This window comes from Triticum urartu, chromosome 5, assembly GCF_003073215.2.
Source record: "Triticum urartu cultivar G1812 chromosome 5, Tu2.1, whole genome shotgun sequence".
NCBI classification, from domain to species: domain Eukaryota; kingdom Viridiplantae; phylum Streptophyta; class Magnoliopsida; order Poales; family Poaceae; genus Triticum; species Triticum urartu.
Window position 1 is genome coordinate 589004330 of NC_053026.1, and position 14766 is coordinate 589019095.

General features: G+C 44.1%; 1 long non-coding RNA gene across 1 annotated transcript; it reads right to left on the minus strand.

Annotated features, from left to right (window-relative positions):
• Positions 1 to 8807: 8807 nt before the first annotated feature.
• LOC125511005 lies at positions 8808 to 12307 on the minus strand. Its single transcript, XR_007284848.1, has 7 exons — positions 11992 to 12307; positions 11733 to 11901; positions 10742 to 10867; positions 10102 to 10620; positions 9509 to 9630; positions 9017 to 9141; positions 8808 to 8870 (listed from the first exon to the last, which is right to left on the minus strand). It is a non-coding gene; the product is annotated as an uncharacterized LOC125511005 (long non-coding RNA).
• Positions 12308 to 14766: the final 2459 nt, after the last annotated feature.

Genomic DNA, 14766 nt, shown 5'->3' on the forward strand with positions numbered 1-14766 from the left:
ATTCGTCCTCTCATCCGTGGCAGCTAGACCTTGTTGGCCTCAAGCACCACCACCAACATGATCCAGGCGAGCATACGACTGCTCCTCCACCGTCCTGTCGCGTGTGTAGCGGCCGTTCACTGGACGAGACCTAGCTCAACGATCACCGCCACTTGACGTGCAGGTACGGCCAACCACCCCATCTCCCTCTTAACCCTTTTTGTCTGCCCTCACAGGGCTGTGCAGAGGTAGAGATTAGAGAGCGTGCAGTTGCAAGCATTCCGTGTAATGAAGGTGCTTAGGATTGGAAAGTAGCTGTAATTACTCTTCAGTAGTTTCCTATTTATATATTTTCGTGACAAATATTTCCAGCATCCTCAAATGGCGCTACTTGCACGAGATGCCAACCATATCCATTTTTGGAGGATCGTGTATTTAGAAATCGACTGATTTGAGTTTGTGCCACATTCAGATCAACACAACACACAAATTTCCCTCTCTATAGACAATCAAACACAGCAAGAAAACACCACAAGAAAATCATTTGAAAAATGAAGAAAGTAGAAGAGCATAGGGAGGAGATAGCAAGAAGATCAAACAGGATTGTTAAATGAAACAAAGTAGCACGAGGTGAACAAATACATCAACCAAAAAGTTAGGCCGTGAGCTAGCTGGGACAACAAAATATTGTCCTCGCATCTTTATTAATTCAGAATATAAAACATAAAGTCGCATACAAAATGGAAAATAGAAAATAAACAAAAATTATGCACCAAGGGATCATAGCCCAAGCTCAAATGATCGCAAAACTAATTAGAAAAAAAAGTATACTTAGTACATAAACATAACAAACTAGATTTATTTCTTGTTCTTCTTCTGTAAGGGAGAAAACGCATTAATCTTAAAAACACACCAAGCTTTGTATAGCATTAAAAAGGAAGATTAAAAGCTGTTCAAGTTCATTTTTGCTGGTTCCACATCACACATAAGGGAAGTACTTCCTCCCTTCGGGTTTAAGGGCCCAATTCAAAAAGGAAAACACCTAAGTTCAACCGATTGATGACTTTAAGCATGTCGGCCATCTCCGTGGTCATTCGATCTGACTTAGATTGTATGGCGATAGCACAACACGGACGACCTCGCAGTTTGCAACATGCACCTTGTTGCAAGCACAGGTGGCCCAACACGGTGTTCGTTGTTGTCTGTGTCGGACGCCTCCTGCGTGTGCTATGCACTTCAGGGAGTGCAACATGGCTCCTGTTGCGAAGCGCCGAGCACAACAGGAGCCTCTTGTTGCATGGGCTGACTCAGCACAACTGGAAACAGGAAAAAATAGTTTTCATGGGGAGCGCCTCCTGTTGCAAGGCGCAACACGAGCCTTGTTGCAAAGGCGAGCGCACATCCACATGAAAAAAATTGAAAAAGGGCGGGGAGCACAACATGTCACCTATTGCAAAGCGTCGAGCGTAACACGACCCTTGTTGCAAAGCTCAGCCCACATTAGCAGGAAGAAAATGGCTAGGGAGAAGCACAAATGTGCTACTGTTGCAAAATGATTATCGTAACAGGAGACTTGTTGCACAGGCCGGTGCACCTCGGCGATGAGAACGGACAGCTCCCTCATGGTCCATCTAATGTTAGAGAAGGCGGTCGATATAATAGATTCTTGACCCGACAGACGCGTAGCACACCCCAAATCTCCACAACCTAGGCAGTGGTGAGTGGTGGAATAATTTCCGTAGTTTGGAGAAGTACTTAATTAGTGCGCTTGTTTTTCTTTAAAAAATGTTTTTTTACCGATGCATCAATTTCAACATATGCATGCATGACCACTAAATGACCAAAAACTGAGAGGAGGGGAGGGGCTAGTAAAATTAGGACTTGCAAATTGGGTAACAAAAAAATTAAGATAGACCCTTTAAACCGGAAGGGAGGGAGTATGAAGTTCAAACTAGAAAAATTGTTACGAATGAACTATACGATTGTAAGAATTTATAGAAATCACATCCGACAAGTATGAAGTTAAAGCTTGGAAAATTGTTAGGAATGAATTATACGATTGTAAGAATTTATAGAAATCACATCAGACGATTTTTTTTGAAAAGGAGGATGTACCCTCGGCCTCTACATATGGGCAATTCATGCAGTCATTTTATTAATTATTCATAAAGACCTTACAAAATAATACATCAGTAAGCCCTAAGTCACAATCTTGGCAACACCTGTCGCTACTCCTATCCCCTTGATGAAGGGGTGCTCAATGTCCAAGTCTAATACCAAACAAACATGGTACCAAAGCCTAACATGTAAAGCCGGATGCCCTATCCAAGCCAAAATGACGGGACTGGGTGAAACAATGGTCCGGCGCACTCTCAGTGGGCACCATACGTGCACGCTGCAAAGGCCATGACCTCCATATTCAATCGATCCATCCGGAGAGTAGATACTAACGCATCGACCTTGCCAGACCTCTGTGCCATCGACGCCACCACGACGCCAGACAGCGTCGTCCTACTGCGCGAGTCCATTGCCACACATCGGATGCCGAGCCTCCACTGCATAGGATGTCGTCCACTTTGTCCCTCGAGTCTGTGTACACCTCCAAGAATGACGCCCTCAAGGGGGAAATGACACAAGAGTGCCGCCGTCATCTGATTTACTGATCTAGGGTTTCCTCTGGAGGTGTTGGGTGGAGCTAGGAGCTTCACCTCTATAATACCGTCATGAAGGAAACGATGCCAAGGCCCCGCCATCATCGGCTACGGCTATCGACCGAAGACCGGGCTTTCACCCAATTTGTCCCAAGAAATCCACCCGACAACCTGTGCACCATCCCGACTGCCTTCAAAGCCCTAGATCTAGCCGTCTAGATCCGGCGACCATCCACAATAGCACTGCCACCGTAGGAGCCCTGGCGCACTGGCCACTGCCTGAGTGTGCCACCACTGGATCCTGGGAGGAGGGCTCCCACCCACCTCGCCAAACTGCGAGAGCCACCGAGATGGATCCTGCGCGCTCGTCACCATCTCTGATCCGTAGCAAAAACCACCAGATCGCCGGCGCAGATCTGCCTTGGACAAGGACATCACCACGCCATGCCTCAGTGGAGGGCCCGAGCTTCACCTGCCGCCACCTTCCAGGGCCGCCGCTCTGGGATCCAGGCCGCGTCGCTGTTGGCACCGGCCATGTTCCGCTGCAGCCGACCCGACGAGCCGCCGGCTACCACGACCATGGCCGTCGTGACCACGCGAACACGCCGAGTGGCCAGCACCACCCGATCTTCCACGACGCTTTGCAGCTCCGCCTCCGCCAAACACGACAATGCCACCTTGCACCACCATGATGCAAAATAGGGGAGAAACGCACCGGCGCCATGGGGTGACCCGCCTCACCCGATCTCATGCGGGAGGGAAGATGTCCTTTGCCACCACCGTCAGCCGCCCGGGGCTTCGCTCGGCGGCTTTCTTCGGCAGCGACGGAGGGGAGGATGGGGCTGGAGGCGCCCGGCGGCGCGGCTTAGGGTTTCCACCCGAGCCAGCGGGGGGGGGGGGGGGGGGGGGGGGGGGGATAGAAATCCCTGGTTTGGGGCCTTTATCTAATAAAACCATGTAATAATAAATCTAGGAGTGTCAAGGATGTAGAATGATCCCAGCAGATTGGGAAGGTCGTAGACATATTTTACGCAAATACATAATCGTGCACGCGCTAGTTGGTTGAAACGAGTGGTCGCCGTCACATGCATGCATGTGTAGATAAATTTATCCGCTAGTGCTTGTCCGTGGCACTAAATGCATTCACACCAGTCAATTTGATTTAAAGAAAACAAATGTACATGTATTTATTGCAGGTTTCCAAATTTTTTAAAAGCAATATCTTTCAAATCGTTTGTCCGAATCCAAATCTGTTTTCATTGTTGAAATCCTTACGACGATATCTTTCAAACTAGATCCCGCATAGGTATATTTTGACGAGTTTTTTCCGATGCCAACTGTGATGCTATATGGTGCAACTCTATTACTGTATGGTGGAACTTTAGAACTGCATGGTGTAACTTTTTTTTTCAAAACTAATTTTTATAGCTGGATGATCCAATTTCCTATAAGCGGGCAACCTAAGAACCATGAAAGCAACTTTTTATGATGTGCAAGTAGTCTACTGCCGCGGCCAACTAGCTAGTAGTTAATGGGCACCCCTCTAATCGTTGATGTCTAATTTTTTATGCACACCATGTACTATCCACGCTACCCGCAATACGTGCAATGTAGTCTATTATTTCAGCCAACTGCCTAGTAGTCGATGTGCAACTCCTTCCCCTTTCTACTGCGTGGATGTGTAGTTTCAGTTGGCGGGGGCAACATATGGAGTTGCACATAATCTGCTAGGCAGTTGGCTGAGACAACAGACGAAGTTGCGCATCTCATCGACAACGATCGTAGTATGATGAAAATTGCACATCCATCGGGGGACTGAAAAAATGCATCACAGATGGGGTGCTAAAGTTGCACATCAACCTAGTAGGGCTGGTTCAAACGGGGCGCTAGCAGGAAAAACTACACATCAACGAGGGGTACAGAGGAAAGTTGCACATCCATGTTAGGTAGTTAGACGAGGCAGTATCCGAAATTGCACATCCACTTCTAGATAGTTAGCCAAGACAACAAATAGTGAAATACGCATATCCACGGACAGGAAGAAGTTGCACACCAACTACTAGGCAGTTGGCCTGAGCAACAGATGAAGTTGCACATCTGAGTGTTAGGGGGTAGGTTGGGTGGAGGTGCCACTAGTGAAAATTGGCGTCCACAGGTAGGGGAAAAGTTGCACGTTGATTGTCATGTACTTGCTCATTAATTGCTAAGCAGTTGCACCAAACGAGGACTAAATTGCACAAATATTTTTTCTCAAAAAACACCTTTAAAGGATCTAGTTTTGAAGAGCATGTCGTGCGGATTTCCACGATAAAAGCGGATGTTAATTTCTGTTCAGTTCAAAAGTTGTGACTTTAAAAAATATAACCACATTTAATGCGTTCACAATTACTCCCTCTGTCCTAAAATTCTTGTCTTATATTTGCCTAAATATGGATGTATCAAGTCATGTTTTAGTATTAGATACATTCGTATCTAGACGAATCTAAGATTAGAATTTTGGACGGAGGGAGTATTTTGCATTAGTGAAAACTGCATGCCCTCGAGTTAGGGGAAGTTGCACTCAACAGTAAAATAGTTGCACATTGACTACTATGCAGTGGAACCAAACGAAGACTAAATTGAACAATTTCTTTTTGTCGAAACATACCCATGCGAGATCTAGTTTCAAAGAGCACGTCACGAGGGTTGCAACGGTGAAAACGGATCTTAATTTTGACATGTGGTTTAAAAGTTATGAGTTTTTAAAAACTCTGAAACCCAAATTAAATGAGCCACATCTAGTTTTTTTCTATATGCACTGTATTCATTAAGGATTTGACCACTTTTCTTCTATGGACGAGGGGGCCAGGAAATTTCCAATTTAATCGGCCGCTCATCAATCCTTCCTGGGCGCACATGCGCCCACCAGACGCATCCCATATTTTAAGATATAAAATAGATTCCTAAATATTTTCGGACGCACATGCACGATTTTGTTGAACCGAGCGGCCGCGTTTGAACCGCTCGTTGCAACCGCATCGTGCGGCCCATGACCACCAGGTGTTTTCTGGTCGGGGCGAGACGTGGTTCGCTTGTGCGCTATCCGACAAAGCAGGTGTGACTATGTCGCACCAAGACTGAAGCCGCGTGGTTCGCTTGCCAAGTCCAGATCGTCACACGCGCGCGGATTCGTCGGGAAGACAAGGAACCAACGAACAAAGATTCGCCTCATGTAGAAATTGTCTACCAGCAAAGGCGTGGCGACCGAAACCTGTGCCGAAAGGAGCTCCTCGAAGATGAAGGATTTCCTCTTCATCTCCTGCTCCAGGATGTCAATGCACAGGTAAGCCTTGCTTCTCTCCTTGCATTTCTCCAGCTTCTTGTTGCAGTCCTTCTCCGTTGTCAGTCTCCTGCAGATGGTAAGTGCGTCGCGCCCATCGTACGTCCTCTCCACCACGTGGATTATCACGAGTGCTTTTTTGCCTGAGTAAATTATCGAATAGTTGTAGTTGCACATGTAGTGCTCTTTAGTTGTATATATGATTTAGAAAATTGCACAACACGGTGATATTAAGTTGGCTAGATGATGTTTTTGCTTAAATTGATCTATTTTTGCCGGTCATATTTTTAGTTGGCATCCGTTATAGTAGTAATCGCACACATAGTAGTTCTCAGTTGGATAGGATCATTAGAATGTTGCACAAGACGACAGTACACCGGCTGGGGAATGGAGTTATTTTTGTGGGCACCTGCTCGTGTCGCTTAGTTCATTTGTGGAGATTTTAGCCACAAATAGTTAGTTGTACAACACGAACAGTTAGTTGGCATATCTAGTAAATGTAGTTGCACACATAATAGTTCTCAGTTGGATATGACCATCCAGTAGTTGTATAACACGTGATACTAAGTGGCTAGATGATGGCACTGCAGTTGCACACTCGTCTGCATAGTCTGGTTTGCATAGTTGCACGTGAATTGTCATGGCTTGTAATTTAGTCTAGTTGCACACACATTAATATTTAGTTGGCTTGTAATGTAGTGTAGTTGCACACACATTGATATTTAGTTGGTAGGACGACTAGTTGCACACACATATGCTCAGTTGGCTTGTAATTTAGTCTAGTTGCACACACATTGATGTTTAGTTGGCAGGACACTAGTTGCACACACATATGCGCAATTGACGCGACAATGTAATCTAGATGCACACACATTGATATTTACTTGCCAGGACTAGTTAAACACATATATGCTCAGTTGGCGCGGCAATATAGTCTAGGTTCACATACATTGATGTTTAGTTGGCAGGACTATTGACACACACATATGCTCAGTTGGCGCGGCAATGTAGTCTGCCTGCACACACATTGATGTTTAGTTGACAGGACTATTGGACACACACGTATGCTCAGTCGGCGCGGAAATATAGTCTACTTGCACACACATTGATGTTTAGTTGGCAGGACTACTGGCACACACATATGCTCAGTTGGCGCGGCAATGTAGTCTAGTTGCACACACATTAATGTTTAGTTGGCAGGACTATTGGCACACACACATATGCTCAGTTGGCATGGCAATATGCATTTTCTGCACTGCTCAGTTGGCATGGCAGTTGACTACCAGGCAGTTGCCCAGGGCACCGAGGCAATAGACGAAATTGCACATTTCACTGTTGGAGAGTAGTACGGGGTGGTGCCACTAGTGAAAATTGCATAGTCTGGGCAACAAACGTAGTTGCACATCTCACTGAAAGCAACCAGTTCGGGGGTGGAGGTACCATAAAGGAAAACTGCACGTCTACGATGTACGAGAAAAGTTACACATCTCTGTCAGGTAGTTGCACATCGAAGGCTAGTCAGTTGCACAAAGCAGAGACAAAATTATATAAAATTTTTTTTGTCAAAACATATCCATGCAGGATCTAGTTTCGAAGAGCACATCGCGACGATTTCAGCTGTGAAAACGATCTTAATTCCGACATGCAAATTAAAAGTTATGCTTTTTTAGTTTTTGAAACCACGAATTAAATGCATCAAAAAATAAAACACATGCTTCGAAGAGATGGTTGTGCAGATATTGAAGGACCAGATGAAAAGCTTTTTTAATTAGGATGATTAATTAGAAAAGGACATAAAATTTCCAGTTTAGGCCGGCCGCTCGCCTAGCCTAAGCAAGCAGCGGGCCGCTCGCTAGACTTGGCCAAATAGATTGAGCTCATGCATGGCACACAGGCAGTTTTTGAGAAACTAATTAGAAGTACATAACGGAACTTGAAGTAGGTATATCCCTTTCGCTCTCAGCTGCTTCATCAAAACAAACTTTACCATTTTGACACAATGCTTCCAACCACGAGAGCGGCGATGTTGCACACGGGCTCGCCTGCTCACGCTAAGTGTGTCAATCGAACACTGGCGAGTGTAAACGGGCATTGAATGAGATCGGAGGGCCAAGACATATGTACGTACAGTCGAACAGTCGTATACGATGAGCTCGCCGCTTAAAATAACGATCCGTCACGGCAGGATGTTACCTGTTCCAATTGTACATAGCGGGGTGCATCTTGCATGGCCCATGCGTTATGTACTGTACGGATACATGCCTAATCTGTGTCCTGTGGTAAGATTGCATGCGTATTCTTGGCCGCATGCACGCATCAAATTGGGTCAAGTGGGGCTCCACTACGTAGGCAGGGCTCATACGTACGTTCCCGGATACCTGCAAGTCGGCCGGCAAATACGTGTACGTAAACCTGAATATCCGATCGATAGTTGCCGTGTTGCAAGCCGACTGAAGAGATAAACATCGATACTGTTTTGCCATCTGTATCTCTTCCATCACCCGAGCCTTGGTCCTTTGCCTATAAATACAGGGGACACACACATCAGAGAGCACCGGTGGAGCTTCAGCAAGGCTCAAAGAGCCATGGCCCCCCTGGGCTGGAGCAAAATAAAGTTTTACTAGTGGCTGGGGCGCCACCTGGTGGCGCCTCTTGAGGCAAGATTGTACGTGCTAATCAAGCTGCCATATTTGTTAACATGATTGTATGACAGTAGGCTTAGTTTAGTGAGAAGACAAACAACCCAAATGATATGGCAACAGAAATGCGTTACGGGCAATGCACATACACAAATGCATCTTCCTGCTGGGGAAAATAAGACAGCATTACAGAAATGCATAACGGACAGTGCACATGTATATAAGAGAGCTTTCTCTACAGCCACCAGCAATGCCACTGTCGCAAAGAACACCAAACTCCGCCTGTGATGCGAGATTGTGTTAAGTACATGAGCTGAACCTTTGTCTATAACAGAATAATTGTCCACTTCAAAAAGTACAAATTGTCACTCTGAATCCCAGCAATAATCTGTACATGCTACTTTTTTCACAATGAATAGCTTACTAACCGATTAGCTGCCCATCATTCATAATAATGCGTACATCTCTCGAGGGAGTTCTTCGCCATTTCTCTTCTACTTTCGGAAGTGTCTGGGCAGACAGTACACAGAAATATCTGTCAATAATCTGCAATCTAGAACCAAATCAAACATCAGAAGGAAGCCGCCGTTCATGGTGCCAAAGTCTCGGCTCGATTAACCAACAATGTTTGAAGCAAAGACCTAATATTGGGCATGTTGAAACTTTCAATGGAGGGAGTAATAAAGTTCCCGCCTAACCCGACTAATGTATCGGCAGTGCAAGAGTTGATACTACAACTGTAACTGAATATGCATGACAAAAGGTAAACATGCCATGATTCAAGGGCACAGAAATCAAATTAAGAGTTGATAATGGTTGTATGGAGTACTTGATTATAATCATTTCTGGAACAATACCCTGGGAAGAGAACAAGTATGTGCAAGTACAGCTAGAACAAAAATCGATGGAGGATATCTAACCTTTGTATTTATATGCCCTGTAGAAGTCTGAATTGGATTGTCAATTACTCTTGCTTGATTCATAGACAAGTCCCAAAGCTTGAACGAGTTGTCAGTGGAACCAGATACTATGGTCGATGCATCTACATACTCGACATAGCTTTTAGTCTTTGTGTGGCCAATAACGAGCTCGTATGCCGAAATTCATTATTATGCATTAAAAAGTGTAAAAGACGAGGGAGATTGACAGTAAAACGTATACATACACAGCAGTACCAACGTGAAGAGGAGAGACATTAGGAAGGTGCGTGACAGCATGAGGTAGATTCCCAAGCGTAAGTATTTTCTCATGTAAACTCTAATCAGTACTACAACTAAGACATCGAGTCAAACATTTTAGCATTGAGTCATCTGAATATAAAAATAATTTTCCAAAACATTTGAAGATTCAAACATTTTAGGCCACACTAACGCATTGAGCACTGTACATATACCAAGATAAAAGGGGGCACTCTACTCTAGACAAACATTTCTAATCCTTTGAAATGCTTGCATGTTCTAGTGCACCTCTGAAATGACACCAAAGGAATAGGAAACAGAAGAACAATGATTACCAAATAATCTCAAAGCTCGCATGTGATGAATGGGTGCCTCAATCCGCCGAATAGGCAGCGACGGAGTCAATGCCTGCAAGCTAGTGAGGAGCACCAGCAAACCACTGTGAGAAAAAGAAGGGAAAAACAAGCAGTGGAAGGAAACAAGTACATAATGTTCACCCTACCTAAGCAATACACCTAAGTTTACTAATCAAGACATTCACTTACCACAAGCCAGAACAAAAGGATGCCAGGTAAGAAATCGTACAACATCCAATTTACTATTACCAATTTCCTTCTTCTTTCTTGTGATGAAATTCACCCAATTCAAGAGATTGCGAACTAATCTCAACAATCCCATGACTCAAGTTACCAATCCATTTATACTTTTTTGTGAGAGGCGTGTTTTAAATAGTTGGCATCCATCTTTTTGAATTCAATATTACCATCTAACCTTCCGTGGTCAGACATGATATACAAGCTGAAAGTGAAATAGTTTTCCACTTGGATCGTCTAGTAGTCTTGATCAGATTTTACCTACAAGAGGAGTCATCAGTAAGATAGGAGTTGCCAACAATCATTAATACATACTCCCTCCTTAAAGAAATATAAGCCCTCCGTAAAGAAATATAAGAGAGAGTAATCACTGACTACGTACCTAGAAATTTGACTTCTGATATGTCTTTAAGGCACACATATATCTTCAACCGAAGCAAAACCACATACATATACAGATGTATCTTAGTAAGAACCATCCATCTCCAACTAGATCATCAACTGTATCCTGAGATAAATCATCAACTCTGGTCAGAACAAAAGGTCCCAATGTATAGCCTATCTAAATTGATATAAGATCAAACGAAATAAATCTGTGCAAAAATCAAACACTAATCATACTCCACTCAGAGATAATCACATAGCCGAACAAGCGCTCCTTCCAAGTAGCTTAATGGGTTTGATAGCCGAGTATCAGAATATGAGATTCATTGGCAGAGTATGAACCACAAAAAATATTTAGAACTGACAAAAGAAAGGGGATAATATTGCATAATTTTCACCTTTTAAGAGTGCCACCTCATTACAAACATGAACTTTACATGAATTAAAAAGGATTGGTTTCTTTGCTTTAGTTTATCCCCTGTAGAAATATAATGATACATCTACTAATAAATCTAATGGTTCCAATAATTGTTTTTTTCTGGTTGACAACATGGAAAGTTGTGTCTGAACTCTGAAGTCTGAACTACAACTATAAGGAAATTGATTAAAAGGTGAACAATCATCTACAAAAACATGCATCTATACAGTGCAGCAACTGAATGTGTTGTTGCATCTGCTCCAACCTCTTGCTCTCATGCTGAAGTTATCTGTATGTATATACAATAAAATCTATGAAATAGAGACAACAGAACCTTAATTCCTATAGTATGTAGACATTTGAAGCAAGCAAGTAGCTAACAAATAACTGAATATGAAGCTCCACAGGTCATCTGTTGATCCTGACCACTCGTGGCTTTCTGTTACCTATGGGCTTCTACAATAAGTAATTTTCTTCTAGTATACTACTACCTTACTTGGCTTAGCAAGTTATATTGGAGGAATCAAGAAGGTACATACATGAGATGAATTTTGAAGAAGGATGACCTCACCTGGCTGAAGGCGCACTGCAAGACGAGGGTTTCCTTGCCCCTGGTGGCCTCGGCGATCTCCGGCAGCTGCTCCGTGAAGCCGTCGCGAGCGTAGTGGTGCGACCCGGCGATCTACGCATCACAGATCCTCTCCTTTTCCCCACAGAAACCCCAAAGCACCCACTCCAGACTGAAGGATTGGATTCATAGAACACACACTGATTAGCAACGAACACACACATGGAATTGCAGCGGCAGAGGAGGGAGAAAGATAAGATACGTGCACGCCAGGAGATGAGGAGGAGAGAAGTGGAGGGGCCGGCGCTAGGAGATTTCGAAAGAGAACACCACTGGTTCTCCAGATCGCGCCCGGCCGCCGCGCCGACTTCGCTCTGATTTGCATCGTGACGGCCGCCGTGTCCGCTCCCGTGACGCGCCGATCTGCCGCCGGCCACTCTGCTCCTCTGCGGGCGTTGTTGCGGCGAAGGATGGGGATGGGAGGACCGAAGGAGGTGGTGGCGGCAACCCTAGCTGGAGCTGGAAGGAGAAAAGGAAAGAGGACGCTGGGTGCGGGCTGCGACGGCGAGGGCGCTGGCGTTCTGTTTCTTTCCTCCTTCGATACAGTAAAATCACGACGGTAAAAATTACCTAGGTGGATAGCGCGAGCGTACACCCATGATGCACACCTTATTGTTTTGGATGTGAAGTTCAGCCGAAATAAATCATTGATTTCTCATTCGATAGCATTGTTTGTATTACACGGCCTGCCCTGGAGCCAAGTTGAAGTTGAGATGCGCCCACGGCGGTAGCGGTAACGAGATGGACTCATTAGTAGAAAACAGGGTTTTCGTTCGGGTCAGATAAGCCCATTAGTCCCGGTTCAGTCACGAATCAGGACTAATGTGAGCATTGGTTCCGGTTCGTGCGGCTAAAGGCATTAGTCCCGATTCAAATGAGCCCTTTAGTCCCGATTTGAGACACGAACCGGGACTAAAGGGTGCGATGCCCTTTAGTCCCGGTTCGTATCTCAAACCGGGACTAAAGATTAGACCTTTAGTCCCGGTTTGAGACACGAACCGGGACTAAAGGTCCCATTTTCAAACTCTACCCCCCTCCCTCCTGTGAATCGCCTTTTCAGTTTTGTAAAAAGCAAAAGAAAATGATAAAAACTTCAAAAAATAAAATTTTGACAGTCTATGGCCTGTTTGTAAATTTTTAGAATCCTCAAATTCTAAAAGGAAAAAAAAAGTTATGCTCAAATTTCAGTTTTTTTTTGAAATTTTGGTTAAATCAGGTCAAACTTTGGTCAAACTACTTATTCAAGAAGTATTAGTTTTACTAAATAATTATTATAGTTTTTTTTTGAATTTTGGTTAAACTGTGGTCAAACTACTTATTTAAGAAATATTAGTGTTACTACATAATTATTCAAGAATATTAGTGTTACTAATAATTATTTTAATTTTTTGAATTTTGGTCAAATCTGGCCAAACTGTGGTCAAACTACTTATTTAAGAAATATTAGTGTCACTAAATAATTATTATTTTTAGAATAATAGTTTCAAACTCAAACAGTGAAACGTGTGACTTCATGCTCGAGCTAAACTCCTGAGGGTTAATAGGATTGACATCTTACTATTGTCAGGACAACAACAAGTGCAGACTTGAAAACGAGGGGGAATATAATCGGGAAGTTAAGCGTGCTCAGGCTGGAATAGTGAGAGGATGGGTGACCGGCCAGGAAGTTAGATGATTTGGAATGATGAGGGGTGATTAGAGATTAGAGGTTAAATAGAGAAGTGATGAGGGGTGATTAGATATTAAATTGGAAAATAATTCAGAAATTTGAAAATAAAAAAGTAAAAGCAATTCAAAAAAATTAAAAATAATACGGAAAAAATACTTTTACCAACCGGGACTAAAAGTGAAGCTCGAGACAGCGGCCACATGAACGGTCTTTAGTCCCGATTCGTGTAAGAACCAGGATGACGGTCTTTAGTCCCGATTTATATAAGAATCAGGACTAAAGGAGAAGGATTTAGTAACGACCCTTTAGTCCCGGTTCCAAAACTAGAACTAAAGGCCCTCTAGAATCAGGACAAATAACCCTTTTTCTACTAATGACTGAGGTGGCTGAGGAGTGGACGTGCCCACGGCGACGACGCACTTGCCCGCGGCCTGGTGCTGTCCGGTGGAGGCAGCACGTGCGCCGAGGAGAACGCACGGCAGCGAGCAGAACACATCGGCAGCTGCATCTACAATCCGGTATAGATCGCAAGTTAAGCACCATGCCCACTCGAAGGTGGCGTGCACTAGTGCACATCCTGCGCGGGACGCCTGACGATCGTGTTATCGATGGCACCACGTGGACGAATGACGATCGTGTTATCGATGGCACCACGTGAAACTTCGTCCAGGTCAACATAATTTTTATACATTCATCTATCTCTTGTGTACCCAGCCAGGATATCATGAGTATCCGGGAGCAGCACCTCCAAGACACGGAGGAGGGAGACGGGAACGTATCTGATGCACTGAGGCAATTGGTGCTACCGGTGCACCGGACTTTGTTGCACACTAAAAAATATTTAAAAAAAATCTAAAAAAGCAGTGCATCGACGGAACATCTATGTAAGTTGTTACAAAAATTTGAATCAAAATTTGAAATATTGCTTAAGATACAAAAATGACAAATTTACATGATTGTGTTGATTGGCCAAAACTGAAGCCCAACTTGTGTTATGTACTATTCGGTGTCCAATTTGTCATTTTTGTACCTGGAGCATTGTTTCGAATTTTGATTTAAATTTTTATGACGACTTACATTGAAGTTGTGTCAATGCACTAAATTTTTTATGATTTTTTTAAATATTTTTGAATGTGTAACGGGGGGTTGGTGCACCGGTAGCACCAATTGCCCCGGTGCACCAGATACATTCCCGAGGGAGACGAGCCCATGCAGCTGCGTTGAGGAGATCGTATCGACGGTGACAACTCACATAAGAGAAGATGGCAACACAGAGGGCGCCAGCCGAGAAGGAGATGCACCCACGGC